Raw genomic sequence first — 20000 nt, forward strand, 5'->3', positions numbered from 1 at the left:
TCCAACTCTTTGAAGTATGAAAACCCCTTTGTAAAACAACTGTTTTCCTATAATCGTGAAACTTGTACAGACCCACAGTAGAAGCTCAAGAGATAGCAAAAACTGATAGAAGCCAACACATATCACCCCCACGCCCAACGTGTAGAGATAAGCACTATTCACATTGAAGGGATGTGACTATCTCTAAAATCTTTATGGTTCTCACACCCTTGCCATTTTATACATAGTGAATATTCATTGACCCAAGTAAGATAATAATTTTTAAAAAATATGATTTCAGAAACAGATGAAGGAAGGAGTGTATATACTTCCTTCAACACATAGTTTACCCACAGCTGTTTGGAAAATACTCGTGTGTACGTGGGCACCTATGACGGGCTTGCCCGGTCAGTACTCCCTGATGCCCATGTATCTTGGCTTATCTTTTAGGGCCAATAACTTCTACTTTCAGAAAATATAGTGAGGACTGCAGAGTGTACCACTTTGGCAGTATGGCACTCTGTCTGCAGGACTCTCTAATCTCAATTAGAGCCTGGCAAAATTACAGCAAACATACATCTTAATGTATTGATCAGCTCATTGGAAATAAGGGCACTTTCAAGGGCCATGATAAATATGTAAGCAAGCAACTAAGTAAATAAATGGAGCGAAAGCAAGGACTGGTAAACAGTAAGCAAGCAAATTGGATAATAACTATAAGGCATGGTTGTCCTAAGCCCCAAGACCTACATCAGCACTACCAATGAGACTAAATTATTATTAGTTTTTTAAAAGGTTTTATTTATTTTAGAGATAGAGAGAGCACGAGTGGGGGAGGGGCAGAGGAAGAGGGAGAGAGAATCCTAAGCAGACTCTGTGCTGAGCGTGGAGCCCGAAATGGGGCTCGATCCCAGGACCCTGTTATCATGACCTGAGAGCTGAAATTGAGTCTGACGCTTAACCGACTGAGCCACCCAGGCACCCCTCTTCATAAGTTATTTTGAAGTGTGCTTTTACATTTCCAAACATAGGAAGATTACTAACATTTGTCTTTGTATTATCCGTATCTACTTTTTTAATCCATTGTGATCACAGACTCAGTGCTATCTGTAGGACTTTGTCTTAAATCTAATGACAAATGTTTTGTGGCTTAATAAAGTCTACACATTTCAACCATTGTTTCTGAGCACGATGCAATTAAATTAGAAATAAAACCCAGGGCTAAGAAATTGCAAAACATAGATGAAAGTTTCTATATATGCTTGGGAAGAATAACCATTATTTAATTGTTGGAGGAGCTATATATCCACTGAGTCACAGCCAGACAATTTTTATTCAAATCTGTCTTGTCTATTTTTTTTTTTTTGTCTGTTTATCAGTAACGAATAAGGGTGTGCTGAAATCCTCAACTGTTATGGTAGATGTGTCCATTTCTCCCTGTAGTTATTTTCAAGTTTTGTTTTATATTTTTGAGACTTTGTAAAATGGATGCAACTTTACAATGTTACATCTTACTGGTGAATTGAACTTCTTTATCATTATGTATTGACCTTCTTTAACATTGCATTTTTTTCTTAAAAATAAGTTAGTTTCTGGGATCCCCATGTGCTCTCTCTCAAAAACAAAACAAAACAAAAACAAAACAAAACACTCCACCCAATAAACCTTCCATGAATAAAAGAAGAGTAATGTGAATTTTTTTGGTGAATTTTAAATTAAGAATTGTCTAATGCCAAAATGATTACATGTCAATGTGCAGGAAAAATGATACTTTGAGTGGAGATATGTAACCTTAAATATCATATTAGAACGAAGAGAAGCTGAAAATGTATGTATTAGAAAAAAAAATAGAATACTCCCCAAAGAAAGTAGAAAGGAGACAATAAAGAACAGAAATTAATGAACTAGGAATAAAAAAAATCCAATAAAGCAGATCAACAGGCTAAATGTTAGTTCTTTGAAAAGATTAATAAGGTTTAATAAAATAGGCTTCTTCTGGTAGACCGATTTAAAAAAAAATGAAAGCACACACATACAACAATGTAAGGAATGTAAGTGGATCAAAAGCATAGCCACAACAAAGATTTAGCAGAATGTTATAAAAATCTTTACGCCAAAAATTTGAATTCTTAGAAAAATATAACTCTAAAATTGATTCAAAGAGAATTACAAACCATTTGTAAAATGAATAAGAGGTTAATTATCTTCCTACAGGAAAAATTAATTATAGGTCCCAGATATAAAAAAAACAGGGAGTGCAACTAAACTTTCAAGCTCATTCCAATCTTACAGAAAATCTTGGGGAGATTAATAAAAAGTACCTAACTCATTCCTGTGTTTTCAGATAAGCATCATTCCATTCAATGATGGTAATATAACCCCAGGATCAAAACCTACTAGTAAGGGACAGTATGAAAATGAACTATTACAGATCAATCTCATTTATTAACACAAATGCAAAAGTGTCATCTACAATCAAATGGAATCTGGCAATGTATAAAAAAGATAATACATGAGAACTAATTTGGGCTTAATCCTAACAATGCAAAGGTGATTTAATATTTAAAGAAGTCGATAAATATTCACTAGGTTAGCAGACTGAAGTAAACAAACCATCCCAAGGTGTAAAGAAATAAGAATTTGGAAAACTTATTACCCATTTGTAATCAATTAGTTGAACAAGAAACACTTACCAGCCTAGAAACAGGAAAGAGTTTCCTGGATAGGTAAATGTATCTACCAAAAAATCAGTTTTAATGGTGGTAAATTAGAATCTTTTCCTTAGAAATTAGAGAGAAAACAAGAATGCATTCTATCACCACTATTGCATCTAAGGCGCTAGCAAGTGCAACAAGGCAAGAAAAAGATATAAAAGATGTAATGATTGGGGAAAAAAAAGCAAAACAAAGCCATGTCATCATTTGCAGATGATAGCATTATTTACATAGGAAATAAAAAAGAATCTACTAATAAAGATTAATAAGAGTTTAGCAAAGTACCTAGGTATAAAGTCAATAATGAAAAAAATTAATTGCATTTTCTATACACCAATGACAAGCAACAACAACAAAACATGTAATTTGAAAAATGTTTCCATCTATAATAGCGATGACAATAAAAAAAAGGTACAAAGCATCTGAGGATAGTGATTTTTTAAATGTGGAAGGCTTTTATAGAGAAAAGTATACAATGTTAGAGAAGATCATTAAAAAGGTCATAAATAAATGGAGAAATATTTTCAATTCATAGCTAGGAAGACAGTATGTTGGAGGTCTTAAATATCCCCACATTGAGCCGTAGTTTTTATTCGCTGCCAATCAAAATCCCAAATGGATTTTTCAAGGAACTGGACAAGCTGATTCTAAAATTTATATGGGAGAACAAAAACCCAAGAATAGCCAAGACATTCCTGGAGAGGCATGAAGTGGGGCAAGCTGCCCAGAAGATGTTGAGATTTATTGTAGAGCTATGTGGATTATGGCAGTGTTACTGGCACAGAGAAACTGACCAGTGACGCAGAATAAAAAGCTCACAGTCAAACCCAAGCACGTTTGGGAACCTGCTCTATGACTGCAGCAGCCTCTGGCCACCAGAGAGATGAACAACTGGTCTATGGAAGATGCTAGGACCACTTGTATCCAGAGGAGAAAAAAAAAAAAAAAAAAAAAAAGCCAGTCTTCTTCTGAGCCTTCACTTACAAAAACTAGATCCACATAAATATGTAAATAAGGAAAGCACAGTTTTAAAACTTTTGGAAAAAAGCATTGGAGGATATTCTGATGGCCTCCAAGAAAGGAAGTATTTTCTAGACAAGACTCAAAGAGGACAGTCATAAAAAAGATTGGTAGATAGGACTTCAGGGAATCGGGAACTGTTATTCAAACTCCCCTTCAGCAAACAGACCACAAATGGGAAGAAGACAATGGTAACACTTTAGCAGAAAAGGGATTAGTAGCCACCATACATAAGCAATTCCTATAATCCAATGAGAAAAAAACAAACAGCCTTCTAGAAACAATCACAATATTAAAGAAGGATCCTCCCATACCCCTGAGGTATAAACAGGGCTACCTCTTCTACTTTTTGGTGGTCTCTGAATTTTGTGCTAGGAGAAAGCTAAAAATAGATATTTTACCCAAGAGTGCTCTTACTTGGAGAAATGGGTCACTGCAGCAGTGGAGGAACCTTTTGACGTTGGGGTGAGGGGGTGAGGGGTGGAGGGGAGCAGCAAGCTCCAATTCCCCAGAGGCTACAAGACTGAGAAGGAGAGTTGGGGGAGGAGAGTGTTGCTGAGTGGATTACATGAGATAAGCAAACTATTTGGTAAATAAGAAAAGAAAAAGTCTCCTTTTATGACTATCTTGTAGAATAAGTAAATTAATGGGATTAACATAAAAGCAAAGGACTTCGAAAACAAAGGGCAATTTTATCAATGGTGGGCGAGGTCCTTTCTGGGTGATGTGGTGATGTGGGTTGGTCCTCCTGCAAGCTCGAAGTCCTCAAGAACACAGGGTGAGAAGCAGCGATGAGCCTTTTGCCCAAACCTTTTCCACGCAGGTAGACACAGGGATGCTAACACCCAGGGCGAGATGGGAACCCTGAGCTTCGGGCTCCCCTCCTGTAAAGGTGGGGGATAATGCCTCCTCCTCCAGGATGTGACAAGATGTGGCCGGTGTCCCTTGGGCAGCCTGAGACTTGACTCCCAGTGGGAACTCAGCCACGTTCGCTGGCTCCTTCTGCCTTAGGAGACCCAACGACACATCTGCTGGGATTTCAGTTCTTTCCTCCTGCCTCTTCTGTTGCCTCTCCCTTTCTCCCTGGTTTTCCCCTTTCCTCTTTCCACCACCATTTAACCAGCAGTGTCCCTGTGTGTATATTGATTTCTAAACCCCAGATGGGGATGCAAAGGAATGCATCCCAATGTGCCCAGCCATTATAGCTGCTACAGGCGGCGGAAGGGACCGTTTGGAAATCAGACAAAAATGATCATCAATAAAACAAATAGTCATAATAACAAAACTTGCAGCAATTTGGCGAGCACCATATACAGGGGCTGGGCTAAAGTCTCTGGTTTAGTCCTCGCTCCATCCCAAGGACCCAGGCACTCTCTGTAAGCCCATTTTACAGATGTGAAAACTGAAGCCAGAGGGAAGCTGTGTATCTTGCCCAAGGTCACAGGCTTGTTGGAGTAAGAATTGTGCATTTTCTGTAGACCTGCCAGTCAGCTTGGCACAGTGCTTGAGTTTCACTCTGTGCAGACCCCGAGAACGTGTCCCTGGGCAGACATTCCCAGCTCCAGCCTTACCGCCTACCAGCTTTGAAACCTCAGGCAATGCTCCCAGACTCAGGTGTTCTCATGCGTATAATGGAGCCAGCACCCTGCTTCAGAGCACTTTTGCAAGGATTCAGATAAAAATACCCGAAGAGCTAATAACATGTAAAGCGCTTAGAGCCCTGCCTGGCGCAGGGTAACTGCTATATCAAGATCATCCGAGTCACAGAGGAGCCTCTTGAACAGAGGACCCCACAGGTGCTTGGAGATCGTGTGACTAGATCAACCAAGGCCTGGGTCAGAGCTTTGGCCGCACACAGACCCCTTATGGCCCGTGGATGGCGGGGCGGGGCGGGGGGTGGGGGATCAGATTTTACACAAAAGTCTGAACATTCTAGCTTGTCTTAAAAAACTAGATCTGATAGCCCACAGTCCACATTCCTATAGGTGACTAATTATCACCTCTTCAGAACTGGCATGCTTGGGTCCTTCCTGCCAGCCTCAGTGGGGGAAAGTCACTTGCCTGGTCCCCAGAGGTGTTGGAGTTTGTAACCCCTGGAGGAACTGCCTGGGGGACACCTTCATCCCCTGCAGGGTCTGAGAAGGGTAAGGAGAGCTTCTAGGAGAAGGTGAGACATTTCACCAGATTTCCCAAAAAAATGATGAGACCTAGCGTGTGTACCAAAGAGCATAAATAGTATACGTCGAATTGAAAGAACAGTAAGAAAATTCACCCTTAGGTTGAGAGATTGAATGTTACCGGTCACTCAGAGCTCTGGTACTCAGGGGTCCCCGACCAGCAGCCGAGGCCTCTTCATGGGGCTTGTTGGAAATGCGGCATCTCTTGCCCCTCCCAAGTGGTGGAACCAGGTCCCTGGTGCTCACCTTGACCTGAGTAAGGTTGCTTTGGAGGTCCCGAGTGCAATTCTCATTCCTTAGCACCTGTGTAGGTATCACCCCCCAAAATACCGTTTCGTTTTGGGATGCTGCGTGAGTCTGGCTGCATTAAGTAGGACCACAAAAATAGTAAAAGGGAATAAAGGGGAAAGGAGAGAAAATGAGTGGGAAATATCAGAGACGGCGACAAACCATGAGAGACACCCAACTCTGGGAAACGAACAAGGGGTAGTGGAAGGGGAGGTGGGCGGGGGATTGGGGTGACTGGGTGTCGGGCACTGAGGGAGACATTTGACGGGATGAGCATTGGGTGATATGTTGTATGTTGGCAAATTGAACTCCAATAAAAAAAATAATTAAAAAAAAGGCAGGGCCACGTGCATGGTGTGGGCAGAGCGCTGAGCACCGTCTCTGAGATAAGCTCCGCTCAGCTTCTCTTCTTGCACCCTGAAGGAAAGTTGGGTGAGGGCACCCCCGTGGGGCATCTGGAGGGGCCACCGTGTGCCCCAGGTACATGGGTGCTGTGGCTGCTTTTTCCGCTCACAAGCTCAAGAGCAGGTCAGAGCAGAGCCTTCCAGGGGTACATGAGTGTGTCTGCTGGCCCCGGACCCTGCTCATGGTCGAGAGCAAGTGTGAAGCAAGCCAGGCACCCTATGCCAGGATTTTTTTTTTTTTTAATTTGAGAGAGAGCGAGAGAGTGTGCACGAGCAGGGGGGACAGAGAGAGAAGGAGAAGCAGACTCCCCGCTGGGCAGGGGGCCCAATGGGGGGTTCGATCCCAGGGCTGCAGGATCATGACCTGAGAGCCCAAGGCAGATGCTTCACCGACTGAGCCACCCAGGTGCCCCCCAAACACTATTCTAACTAAGGTCACATTTTGAGGTTCCAGGTCGATGTGAATTCTGAGGGTCCTGCTGAGCCCACTATAGATGGGGTGGCTGGAACCCAAGGGGTGGCAGGGGCTGCATAGCAGGAGGTGCTGGAAAGCAGGTAAAGGGCTGTGACCCCTGCCTCACTATCTGGGCTTTATTCCCCACTGGTGGGGGGTCGGGGGGTGTTAAGTGTGACCGTGATTCTGCTCCAGCCCGACGCCCTGGAATCTCTGCATTTCCCTTTGCCTGTGATGAACATCCCATCCTTCCAGGCTCCTGGCAGCCCCTCGGCAGAGCCATTCTGTTCCCGGGGGGGCCTCTGCTGGGTGTGGGGGGGGCGGACGACGGAGCTTCCCTGTGCTCACCTAGCTCGGCCTGTCGCCCCCTGTGCATGCGGCCGTCGCTGTCCTTGGACGGGAGCTCCTGGGGAGAGTCCGCTCTCGCCTCATTTCTGAGTCGTGTGCTCCCAGCAAGGAGAGCACAGAACAGGAGAAGACAAGGGGCTGAGGAGCCCAAGAAGGTCAGTCTGAGTCAAGGCGTGGATCTGTCCAGATTGTTTCCCCAAGACGGATTTTTCTTCGGGGCACTCATGGGAGTGCAGTTTTTCCAGATTAGAGATGCTTTCCGGTCCCTCTCTGATGTCGAACTCCTAAGTGTGCTCCTGTCCCTCTGCGCAGCCTGTGAAGCAGGCCCCCCGACCCGCACCTGCCCCCCGACCCGCACCTGCCCCCCCCCGCCCGCAGCCCCGCGGCCCTATCCCTCCTCTGACGACAGGCCCCGCGGTTCCAAGACAAGGCGAGGCCATAAAATCAACTGTCCGCAGCCATTTAGGTCCAGGCATGGTTTATGCCAAAACTGGCCTCCAAATTGACAGTTAATGAGGGAAAATGCGAGGCGCGCGTTAACAGACACAGGCTCGAGGTAATAAACAGGCCATTAAAGCCGGGTAGTAAACAGCTTGCCAAAGGCCATTTATGAATTTATTTTTTTTGAAGGGGGGGAAAATTAACCATCGAGGCTTGTCTACTTTGGTGACCGGGACTGAATGGCAGTAGGAAGGAGTAAAGAGATTCTTTGGGGGGCAGAGCCGGAGAGGACGTGGAGAGGCGGTCCTGGGGGGGCCCCTCAGGCCTGGATGTGCAGGTGCATGTGGGGACCTGGGCCATGGGCTGGCAGCCCGACTCCCACCGACAGGACTTTGGTCCCGACTGTTCCACATCCCCTTGGAGGCTATGTGTGGTGTCAGGAATCCTGACACTGTTCCTAACTCGGCCCTCATCTGATGTTGGGATCCAGAAGTAACCCAATTTCTCTGGCCTCAGATCTCCCTCTGTGAAGATGAGAATGGACTCTGTTGTCTCTCCAAGGTGCCCTAGTGAGCTACAGAGTGTCCCCACCGCCCCCAATTCGGGTCCTTCCTGGGACTGCAGCTTTATTTGGAAATGGGGTTGCTGCCGATGTCGTTAAGACGAGGTCATCCTGGAGCAAGAGGGGCCCCATTTCCAGTATGACTGGTGTCCTTACAAGAAGAGAAGAGACATGGGGACACACATTGGGGAGAAGGCCACTTGGAGACAGAGGCAGAAGTTGGAGCCATCCATCTCCAAGCCAAGGAGTGCAGGCCACCATCTCCCACCAGAAGCTGGGAGAGGCCAGAAGGATCCCCCGCTAGAGTCTCAGAGGAAGCAGGAACCTGCTGACACCCCATGTCAGACTTCCGGTTTCTATAGCTTTCTCCAGCACTGTTTGTGGTACTTGGCCAAGGCAGCCCCAGGAGACTACTGTAGGCCTCCAGCTCGAAAATCTTCAACGTGGGGTGCACGCACCTAAAAGCCTCCCCAGATTAAAGGGAATTTCTGGAAGACAGGCACAGGGCATTTGCATATGCCTGGGGCGACTTTGCACTCAGGAGACATTTGCAATATCCGGGGACACTTTGGGGTGTCACAACTGAGGGATGGGGTGCCATATGCTCCTGGTGGTAGAGGCCAGAGAGGCCACTAAACATCCCACGAGGCGCAGGACAGCCCCCGCCACAAAGAATTACTCAGGCCAAAATGACAATAGCGTCTGGGCTGAGAGCTGCCAGTATCGGTGAGCATCGATTCTGAGCCCTATTACATGTAAACTGAGGCACGTTACAGTTTTCGAGAGTTTATTTGAGCATACATCGATTTGCACCAACCAGTACCCCCACCAGATGACTAGAACACTCTACCGGCAGAAGCTGGGGCAGCTTTTTAAAGAGAAGACGGTGAAGCAAAGCAGTTAATTGACCGATTCTAGCATAAGCAATTGCCTCGTTTGGGAAAGCCTTGTTGCTGTGACTGGTTATTCCTGAGTTTCATTTTCTTGGACTCACGTGCCCTGACTGTGGCTGAGGTTTTGATTTGCTTACAAAGCTCTCGAAGTGTTAGAGCCACCGCGGTGTAACCGGCTTATCTGGCCACGCGGCCTTCAGAACCAGCCCGGAGCACTGGGTCCGGTACCCAGTATGGGGGATCCAGGTTCCGGCGCTGCAGAATCGTTCAGTACAATATCAGATGATCTAACCCTTCTAACTGAACCTTCCAGTTAATACGAACCACCCCCCCCCCCCCCCCCCCGCATCACACCCCCAGGTGCACACGCACATCTTTTCAGGATCAACAGTACGGTTTGCCACATGTGCATGTATGTCAATCCGCAGGTGGACAGCAGAGTCAGTGTGGCACCTGTCAGCCTGAGGAGGAGCACATTAGGGGTCACTCAGCATAAAGGCCCTGAGTTTTAATAGCTTGAAGACACTTCCAGGGGTGGGTGACTCTCCTCCATTCTCCTGACTCTGGAAGCAGGGGAGTCCCTGGCTAGAGGCCTCGGGCACCTGCTGAGGGGCCGACTGATGGGCTATTTCGGAGACCCACTTTTTGTGAAGGTACCCCAAAAGGACATGTTGGATAGGATAGAGTGTGTATTCATTGTATGGCTAGTTTATTAATTTTTTAAAGATTTTATCTAATCATGAGAGACACAGTGAGAGAGGCAGAGACACAGGCAGAGGGAGAAGCAGGTTCCATGCGGGGAACCCAATGAGGGACTCGATCCCAGGCCCCCGGGATCATGCCCTGAGCCGAAGGCAGGTGCTCAACGCCTGCATACCCAGGCATCCCTGGACAGCTCGTTTAGAGTAGGTAATTTTATTTTGCAGAGTTGGATGATTCTGTAATGAATATAACAAAATTCAGAATGTCACACTGGTCAGTTTCCATGGTGTCGCTTCAAAGCACACAGTGCTTCTCACTCTACTCTTTGACTTTGCTGGTGGAGATGGTGTGTCACCCCCTGGTGCATCCCTGACCCACACTGGCCTGGTACAGGGGTCTTCTTCTTTTTTTTTTTTTTAAGAAATAATGTGCACTTGAGATGAAAGGAGGGACAGAGGGAGAGGGAGAGAGAGAGAATCTTAAGCAGGTCCCACGCTTAGCATGGAGCAGACACAGGGCTCGATCCCACCACCCTGAGATCATGACCTGAGCCGAAATCAAGAGCTAGATGCTTAACCGACTGAGCCACCCAGGAGCCCCAGGAATCTGCTTTGATGAGCACTCACCTCCCCCTGGTGCCTCCTCTTTGATGCATTGTCCTATGCCCACCACCGCTCCTCTTCCCCCCCACCCCCAGGCCCCCAGATTTCAGGAGTGGCAAGCGGACAGCTCTGGCTTCAGGGCACTTCGTGGCCCACCCGCTGCCCTGCAACTCCTACACATCCCAGAAGCTGCAGGCCACCATCCCTCATTTGCAAAGTGTGGGCCAATATAATATACAGACTTCTCCGGGTTTCCTGAGGCTCAATGAGGTGATGCAGCAAAATAAAACACCAGCAGAGCGCCCGGCACTAAAGCATGCATAGGAGCCCCCAGACGCTTGCTTCACACCAGCATCCTTGTGGCAGAGCCAGACTTTTTTTCTCCCAAAGCACAGGCCTTGAGAGACAGACGGACACTAGCTGGGTGGCTTCTGGCTGGTGATCGATCCCTCTGGGCTTCAGTTTGTACAGCTGTAAACTGGGAATAATGCATTGGGAATGTTGAATTAGATAAATGCTCAGCAAGTTTCCTGAGGCTTTATACTCATTCTTTTCTCTCTCTGCATCTGGTCAGGGGCCATCTCTCCTGCCACTGAGGGAATGTGGGGTCTGGCTAGGAGAGGAGTTGGGTCCCCTGAGTGCCTGGCCCCTGAGTCCTCGAGGCCACCAGGTCAGGCTCTGGAAGCACATCTGGGTCCAGATTTCAGGATGTTACCCAGAAGCAACAGCACCCAACTTCCCAATTTTATAAAGGGAAGCCTGAGACCCATATAGGACAGTGACCCCGCCCTTAAGGTCACCCAGCAGGTCAGAGCATGGCCTCAACTTCTCCTTTCTTCCTCACATAGTGCTGCCAACTCCCCCCATCCCCAGCGTGTTTACAATCCCTAAAAGTCACCAGGCTCTGTGTGAGGCCCGTGGACAGGTGATGCTGTGTCTGCTCTACCCGGCTGAGTGGGGTGAGTGATGGACCCCCAAAAGACACGCCCAAGTCCTTTGGACATATCCCTGGAAGAAGGCTCTTTGTGGATATAATTGCATTAAGAATCTCGAGATGAAGGGCGCCTGGATGGCTCAGTGGTTGAGCATCTGCCTTTGGCCCAGGGCGTGATCCTGGGGTCCTGGGATCGAGTCCCACATAAGGATCCTCACAGGGAGCCTGCTTCTTCCTCTGCCTGTGTCTCTGCCTCTCTTTCTCTGTGTCTGTCATGAATAAACAAATAAAATATTTTTTTTAAAGAAAAAAAAAGGCTCTTGAGATGAGATTATCCTGCTTTATTTATCCAGGTAGGCGCTAAATCCAGTGGCAAGTGACCTCCAGAGAGACAGAAGAGAGGAGAACATGGAGTCAGAGACTGGAGAAAGGGACCCTTGTCCTATTTCACAGGTAAGAAAACTGAGACTCAGAGGCCAGGAGGCCAGGAGGAGGTGGAATTGGGAAGGATCCCAAGTTGCTCCTGCCCTGTGCTCTTGCCCTCAGTGCTCGGCTGCCACACGCGAGGAGCCACGCTGCACTTCTCTCTGGCCCCCTCATGAAGCCAGCTTTTACAGAGACCTTGCCTGGCCCAGCAGCTGGCTCTGGGGAAGGAAGAGCAACAGTGGTAGCAGGGAACATTCCCCGAGCAGCTCCCGCGTGCCAGGCACGGTGCAGAGCACATCCATGAATGTGGGTTACTGTCACTTCTTCATCACAGCTCTACAAAGCGACGACTAGTATTATTATTCCTATTTTATAGATGGGAAAATCGAGGCTTCCGCAGCGCAGGCCTGCTCGGGCAGACTCATGACCTCAGGTGCCCTGTGAACACCTCTGCGGGGCACAGGCTGGAAGCCCCTGCACCCGGCTGGAGTGGGGGTGTCTGGCCCCGCTGCTCTTCTCTCGGGGTCCTCCTGGGCCCTCCCCCAAGGTGACAGTGACCGGGTTTTGCTGGGAAGGGAACTGCCCGAGGTCAGGAACCCATGCGCAGGTGAGGATGTGCCGGGCGCCACCAGGGGGGTGACCCTGGATCCCAGCCTCCTCACTGGCCTCGGACCCTCTGGGGTCAGGACTTGTCCGGGACCCCGCGTCCTGCGCAGACAGAGCCGAGCACCTGCGCGGCCAGCGGCCCCCAGCGGCCGTGGGGACATAAAGGCGAAGGAGAAGCAGCCCGAGGGGAAGTCCTCCTGAAGCAAATACCCCCATTTCTGGGACTGATATATGTGAGCGAAAATGGTATTTAATTGGCTAAAACCAGAGCTGTCATCACCTAATCAGAGAGCCTGCAAATAGATTTTCGGCACCTCCCGCTTCTGCTCGGGAACAGCGGTGCAGCCGCCGGGGACCCCGGGGCTGCTGGAGCCATCAGCAGGCGTCCGTCTGTCTGGGGAGCAGCTGGAGCTGTGGTTATTCGATCAGGGGTCCGCGGCCTGGAGGAAGCTCGGGGTGCCGAGGGGGGCCTTCATTTCCGGTGCGGCCGACAAACCCATTTGTTCCTTTTGCTTAAATAATGCTCATCATTGTCCCCCTGGGGCCGGCGCTTCCTAGTTCGCGGAGCACTTGCCCATCGGTGGCCCTTCCGGCAGGGGTCGGCGGGCTTGTCACCTGGTGCCGCGGCTCAGGGGACCAACCTGGAGCCCGCACGCTGCCGTGCAGCCTCGCCCCGTCCAGAGGCCTTTGGCATCATCTGGCACCTGCAGGCACACGCTGCCTCCCCGAGGGGCTGCACGAACGTGCCCGCCACCGCTTTGGGAAGGGACTCCTCCTGGGGACCCCCTCTCATCCCACCTCCCCCTTCTTGGTCGCCACTGGGTCTTTCCCCCTCGTGCCCGGATCTCTCCGATTCCAGGGGTCCACCCTGTTTGGCCAGCCCCTGGCCTGGTCTCCATCCCAGCCCTCCTCCCTGGCTCGGGGATCACCCTGTCCAGAAAGCTCCCCGGCCCCAGTGGGGTGACCTTCCTGTGCCCTCCTTCACAACCAGATTCCAGAACCTTCTCCCAAGGCTGGAGGTAGAACTGGTTGGCATACACAGTGGGGTTCATTGAAGGTGGTGGAGTGAGGGGATAAAGGGATGAGGGGTGGGCTGGGCTGGCAACCGAGGGGAGCTGTTACTGCTGCCAACTCAAGAGAGGGCTGCCCGTGGCCTTGACTGGAGTCAATGCGCGTGCTCAGGAAACAGCAACCCGCATACACACACTTCTGCCTCTTTCCCCTCCTGGCCAGCCCCAGCAGAAGGCCAGAGGATGGACGAGCAGCCTGGCGACAGGCTCCTCACGGGTCAGCCTCATGGGCACCGAGAAGGGTGCGAAATGGGCACAGAGATCCGAGAGTCAAGTGAGAACGTCTGGCCCGCGGGCTTCAAGCACAGCAGAAAGGCCCCACCGGCCCCCTCAAACCAATCACCACCAGGGCTGGGTTTGAGTTTCAAAATTCAGATTCCCTGGCCCCATCCCCACCTCAGATATTCTAATTTCGTAGGGCTGTGGGATGTCTCCCAAGACAGCTTTCTAAAAAATTGGTGCTCTGGGTGATTTTTAAGAGGCGATGCCAGCACGACAGGAACATTCTCTCAGGCAGCCTTTTTCTCAGGTCACTGGGAGGCCTGAGCTCCAGGCCCATCCCAGGTTCACTGGGCGGCCTCTGGCCTGTCACTTCCACATCCTGGGCCAACCTGCGTGGACTGTGCTAAGGTGCCAGCCCCGCAGTCAGCCTGTTAGCTCTTCCCTAAGTCCTAGGGTCAGCGGGGGTGAGATGGGGGTTGCCACGGTGGTGACGGTCCATCCCCCCAGCTCCCAACATACTCCAGCCCTTTGAAGTTGACAAACACTAACAGAGATGAAGTAACCAGGGTGCATGGCTGCTCCCTGCGTTCGTTGGTGTATGAACTGTATGTTCTCCTGACAGAATGGAGGCATTGATGTTGGGGACCCAAGACCGATGCAGGGAGGCTGAAGGGAGGAACAGGTTTATATGGATTCATGAGGCCTCCACACCCCACCAATCGAGCCTCCACGGCTAAAGGAGGTAGGCAGGATGATGAGCCACAGTCTTGGGGGAGCCTTACTTTGGTTGGGAGCACCAGGGATGACCTCCAGGAGGAAAGATGTCATCTGACCCCAAAGATGACTGTGTTTTCAAGAGGCCTCCATGCCCCACTTCCTATGCAAGCCCCATGAGGCCAGCTGGGGAGGCACACTCACTGCCATTGTGGCCATGGGCTCTTGTATGCAAGTGCCAGGCTGGCCTCTTTGCTTGCCCTTCCTTCCTTCCTTCCTTCCTTCCTTCCTTCCTTCCTTCCTTCCTTCCTTCCTTCTATCCTTCTTTCTAGATTTGATTTATTTATTTTATTATTTTATTTTATTTTATTTTATTTTATTTTATTTTATTTTATTTTATTTTATTTTATTTATTTTAGAGAGAAAGTGTGAGCAAGGGAAGGGAGAGGGAAAGAATCTCAAGCAGACTCAGCACTGAGCATAGAGCCTGATCCCAGGACCCTGAGATCATGACCTAAGCCGAAACCAAGAATCAGATACTCAACCAGCTGAGTCCCCCGGGTGCCCCTAGTCTACTCTTTCTACCACATGCAGTCACTGTGGTTCATTTATCTTTTATCCCAAATGTCCAGCACAAGCTGGCACCTAGAAGGGGATCAGGCCGTGTTTGGCAAATGGACAAACACAAGATCTACTTGGATTTCCCTTGTATATTATCAGCCAACCCCAAAGAAACAGCTGCCTGTTATTTCCCTGACCTTGAATCCAGCTTGCAATGAAGTCCACCCACCTGCCCCATGGCCCAGTGGAAACCCAGCCGCCATGTGGTAGCCAATTCTCAGACATTATCTGCTGGTTGAGAAGGGCAGCAGCTGAGTTAGAAGAGACCCAACTGCTTCCCCAACCAGGTGCAGGAGAAGGGATTTGCTCTCACTTACAAAGGCTCAGAGAGGTTAGGGGACTGGCCCACGCTCTCTCGGGTAACGAGCAGCCTCATCCTTTCTGGTGTCTCCAGCACAGACACTGCTGACCACCACCACCCCTGCTCCCTGCCCATCAGTCCTTGTCCCTTGGTTCCTCTATCATCTTCAGAGAAGATACCACCTCTCTCTGTCTTCAAACTTTTTTTTTTTTTTAGATTTTTTTAAAGCAATTATTTTTCCTTTTTTTTTTTAAAGATTTTATTTATTTATTCATGAGAGACACACAGAGAGAGAGGTAGAGACACAGGCAGAGGAAGAAGCAGGCTCCATGCAAGGACCCCAATGTGAGACTCGAACCCAGGAATCTGGGATCATGCCCCCAGCCAAAGGCAGGTGCTTAACCACTGAACCACTTAGGTGTCCCTGTCTTCAACTTATAATATTTCTTCTCGGTCTTCTTTTCTGGCACTGGGTTATCTTCTACCTCCATCCTTGGGCACTCTGAGGAGTTGAGGATAGCTCTCCTGGGCACCCTGCCATCCTGACGACCTGAGCCGCCATTCCTTCAGCCTGGCTGGTTCCTTATTGTCCAGGCCCTGAACTCACAGCTGCCTCCTGGGCAATGTCCTCCTTGCGGAAATCCAGCATCCTTGTAGTCTCTGTATCTGAAAGCTCCCTTGTCATCTTTCCCCAAAAACTTGTCCCCTTCTTCACCTTCCAGACAGTGCTGTTAGCTAAAAGCTTTCCTCCCTTTACTGATACCAGTGGGGACTTGGGCAGGCAGGGCCAGAAATTGAACCCAAGTTAGTCTGAGCCTGAGTTCAAGCTCTTAATCACTCCATAAGAGGGGCAAGTACATCATTATGGGAATGTTAGTTGCATTTTTTTTTAAAGCAACAGATCCCTCTATATATACTTTTTGAAGACATTCCATCACTTGGCCACTTTCCACCACTTGGCTTCCCCTACAATCATGCCGCCATGTCCCCACTGATGTTCTCTGAGGCTGCTTCAAAGAGAAGCCTCGTGTTTAAAGCATAGCACTGAGTCACACAGCACTTGCACCCTGGTATTAAGCTGAGTCATGCCGGGTTTTATGTTTCCAAAGCACTGAGAAGCAACTCAGTTGGCATTTCCCACCCTCAGGGCCACTGTCAGAGCCTCCAGATTCCTGAGCTGGGGACTTGCAGTTATATATTCCCCCCCTCTTTTTTTTTTAGCATCTAGACCCTTTTCTGAACTCTGAGGGTACAGCGGGGAGCAAGACACCTGTGGTTCTTGCCCTCATGGGGTGATGACATACAAGTGGAGGAAACATGATTATAAGGAAGGGTCATTTCAGCATGTGGTAGCATTTAAAAAGAATAGGACGTGTATGATGTATGATGAAGGTGGGGTGCGGTGTTAGCTGGAATGGTTGGGTGGAATGGTTGGGGAAGGCTTCCTCAAGGAGGTGACATCCGAAGGGTGAAAAGGAGCCACCCATGTGATGAGATGGGAAGGGAGCAAGTGCAAAGGCCCTGAGGAGGCCTCTGTGGCTGAAGCAGAGTGAATGAGGGCAGTGGGATTGGCAGGTGAGGTCAGAGGGGCAGGCAGGAGCCAGATCACTCTGGGCCTTGAAAGCCACATGAAATAGTCTGAATTTTGTTCTAGGTCAATAGGCATTCATCTTATCGGGTATGCCATGGGTGCAAGGCTCTGACCGCTCTTTACTTGACCCATTTCTCAGGGTTGTGTTTGCAGTGAGCAAGATTGTAACACAAAGTAATGTCCCCTTCATGACAGAGAGCAGGTTTGTTTCCTGCCTACTTTTTATAAAAGCTCAAGAGTTTCTCTCCTGTAACGCAAATCCATTGCACGAGCAAGCATTCATCTAGGCCCAACCGTGTCACCACCTGAGTCAGCTGTGGAAATGCAGGAAAGTGGACTGATGTGGGATTTCATGTGGAGGCAGAGTTGTGGGTCTTGCTGAAGGATGTAGGGGATGAAGGGAGAGAGCAAGTAAAGGTGACCGCAGGTGTGTGACCATGCAGCTGCGGGGCTGCTGGTGCCACTTGGGAAGATGGGGAATCTGGTAAAGGAGCGGTCCAATGAACTCTGGTTCAGCCACTTTGGGTCCGAGATCCCTGAGACAAAGTCGAGGAGAGCCTGGGGTCTGGAGGTCAGCACGAGTCCTGGGCTGGAGGTGGGGACTCGGGATTGCCAGCCTGTAGGTGCTGCGGGGACCTAAGTAACAGGATGTTGGCTCTTCCCCCACAGGAGCTGGGTCTTGCATGCATTCCTGTGGACCCTCTCATACCACCTAAGTGGGACCCCGAAAGGTCCCCTTGGGTCCCCAGCTCTCCCTGAACTCTCAGCAGCCACCACTCCCTCTGAACTTGCTCTGAGGGATGGCACATGGGAAACTAGAGGTCTCTGGAGCCAACAGCCCGCCTTCAGAATCCTTGAAACCTGGACTTCACCACCTATACTCCGTTTGCCACTAGGCAAATGGCTTGGCTCCTTGAAGCCCCGTGTCCTGACTCTGTAGGACAAGAGTAACGGTGCCCAGTTCATGGGTTGTCCTGTGGCTCAAACAAGATATTTCCTGCAAAGCATTTTGCGCGGTGCCTGACGCCTTGGAAGCACACGGTAACATTGGCTGCTGTGTCTACTTCCTTCCTTTCATTCGGCGGCGGCTCGTAGGGCAGGGGTTGTGGGCCGGGCACCGTCCCAGGCTCCGCAGACACGGCAGTGAAACAGGAAAGTGGAGATCACGTTATCCCGGAGGGAGGCAGACTATGAATGGAACGGAGAGCAGAGAAGCAGGGTGTGACGGAGCTGGTGCTGTGTCCCCTGGATGTCCCTTCGGGAGGGCCACCTGTGTCCGCCCCCTGCAGGGAACGTGGGCTGCCAGCTGCCCCCAGCTGAGTCTCTCGCTGTGCTAAGTGTCCTCATTCAGGCTCACACCCCCTTCCCAAGAGCATCTGCATACGATGACTGGTCCATGTGGGGGTATGGAGGCCGTGGCTCAATTGGATCAGTTCTGAAGTTTTATGAGGCCACTGCTGTGCAGTGGAGTCTGAAAGCTTTGGCTGGATGGTTGGCTGGATGGCTGGGTAGACGGACAGATGGATGAGTGCCTGGGCCTTGCTGTGTTTAACCTATTCACCTGAAGGCCAGGTAGCTGTTGACATGAAGCAAACCTACTCTCTGCCCTTCAGCACGCGGTACTGTGTGGTTCACAGCTATATTCTGCTACTGGCCGGCCCTTTCCTCATTAGCCATTTGAGGGGGGGCACGATCGTGTGGAACATGCACTAGCCCTGGACTCAGAAAGACCTCGGTCCAAGCTCGACTCAGCCATCCTGCTCTAGAGGATCTGCTGGGCCTCTTAACTTTCTTTAGCAAATTATTTCCAGTGCTCACCTAATGCAGTACACCTAGTCCTTGCCCACTGAAGACCACTGCCCTCCTCTCCTGCCCTCTATCCTGATTTCTTCTTGTCATTTCATCCCAAGTTGCCATTCTGAGAACAGCAGCCACTAAAACCGAAGACTATCATTACCATGTCTTTGCATCCTGTTCCTTTGTGAAGACATGGTAGGTGAGCTTATGTTGGGGTTTAACTTTGGGAAGGATAAGCAAAAGTGAAGTCAGGAACTAGGAAAACAGAAGACTCAGAGCCACTCTCCATTGTGGATAAACAGTTGCTGGCACTGAGCTACCCGGCGGGTGAGGTGAAAAGGGGAATGTGATCAGTTAGCTGCCCAGCTCTCATGATCAGAAAAGGAAGACTCCACCAGTCATCCCAGGAGATCAGAAATAGAGCATTCTACACGCAGCAGAAGAAATTAAATTCCATAGCCTTTTGAAATGTCTTCCATTGAGAGAATTTTGGAATGCTGTGCTTGCCTGTTCCTAGGTAGAATTTCCACATGAAACCTCGACTGAGTCAGGGGGGAGGGAAAGTTGGAAAGAAGGGAAGTAGATGCTGTGAAAACATCGTTATTATTACACATAGCAATAGGGCTTAAACTAACATCTCTGATCTGCTGTGCCTCTTGTGGAGAAATGAAATGCATATGCACACTGGCCGGAAAAATGCTTCCACTTAATTGCCAGTGGATGAAGCACTTTATTTATAGACATCCAGAAGGAAATTTGGCTCCCTGCTCTATAATACGGCAGGGAACGGGGCCAGGTAACTGCTGGCTCCAGGACACTCTGTGTTCCATACGGCAGGAATGTGGAACCACTTTCCATGTAAACACAGTGGGTTCTTCTCTTTTTCTTTCTTATACTTTTTTTTTTTTTTTTAAATTTTAGAGCTCTTTGAAGAAGAACACACTTTACTATGAACACAAAGGGTTGGGGTTCTTCTGTGCGGCGGGGTGGTGGGGTTTGAGGCTAAGGGATTGCCAGACCTGACTTCTCTCTCTCATTTTCTAATTAGCTCCCAAGCAAAGAGGATGGGGGTCCACCCAGCATCCAGATTCAAGAGACAGTGCCGAAGGCAGTCTGATGCTCTCAGCCCCCAAA

Source organism: Vulpes vulpes, chromosome 6 (genome assembly GCF_048418805.1).
Source record: "Vulpes vulpes isolate BD-2025 chromosome 6, VulVul3, whole genome shotgun sequence".
NCBI lineage: Eukaryota > Metazoa > Chordata > Mammalia > Carnivora > Canidae > Vulpes > Vulpes vulpes.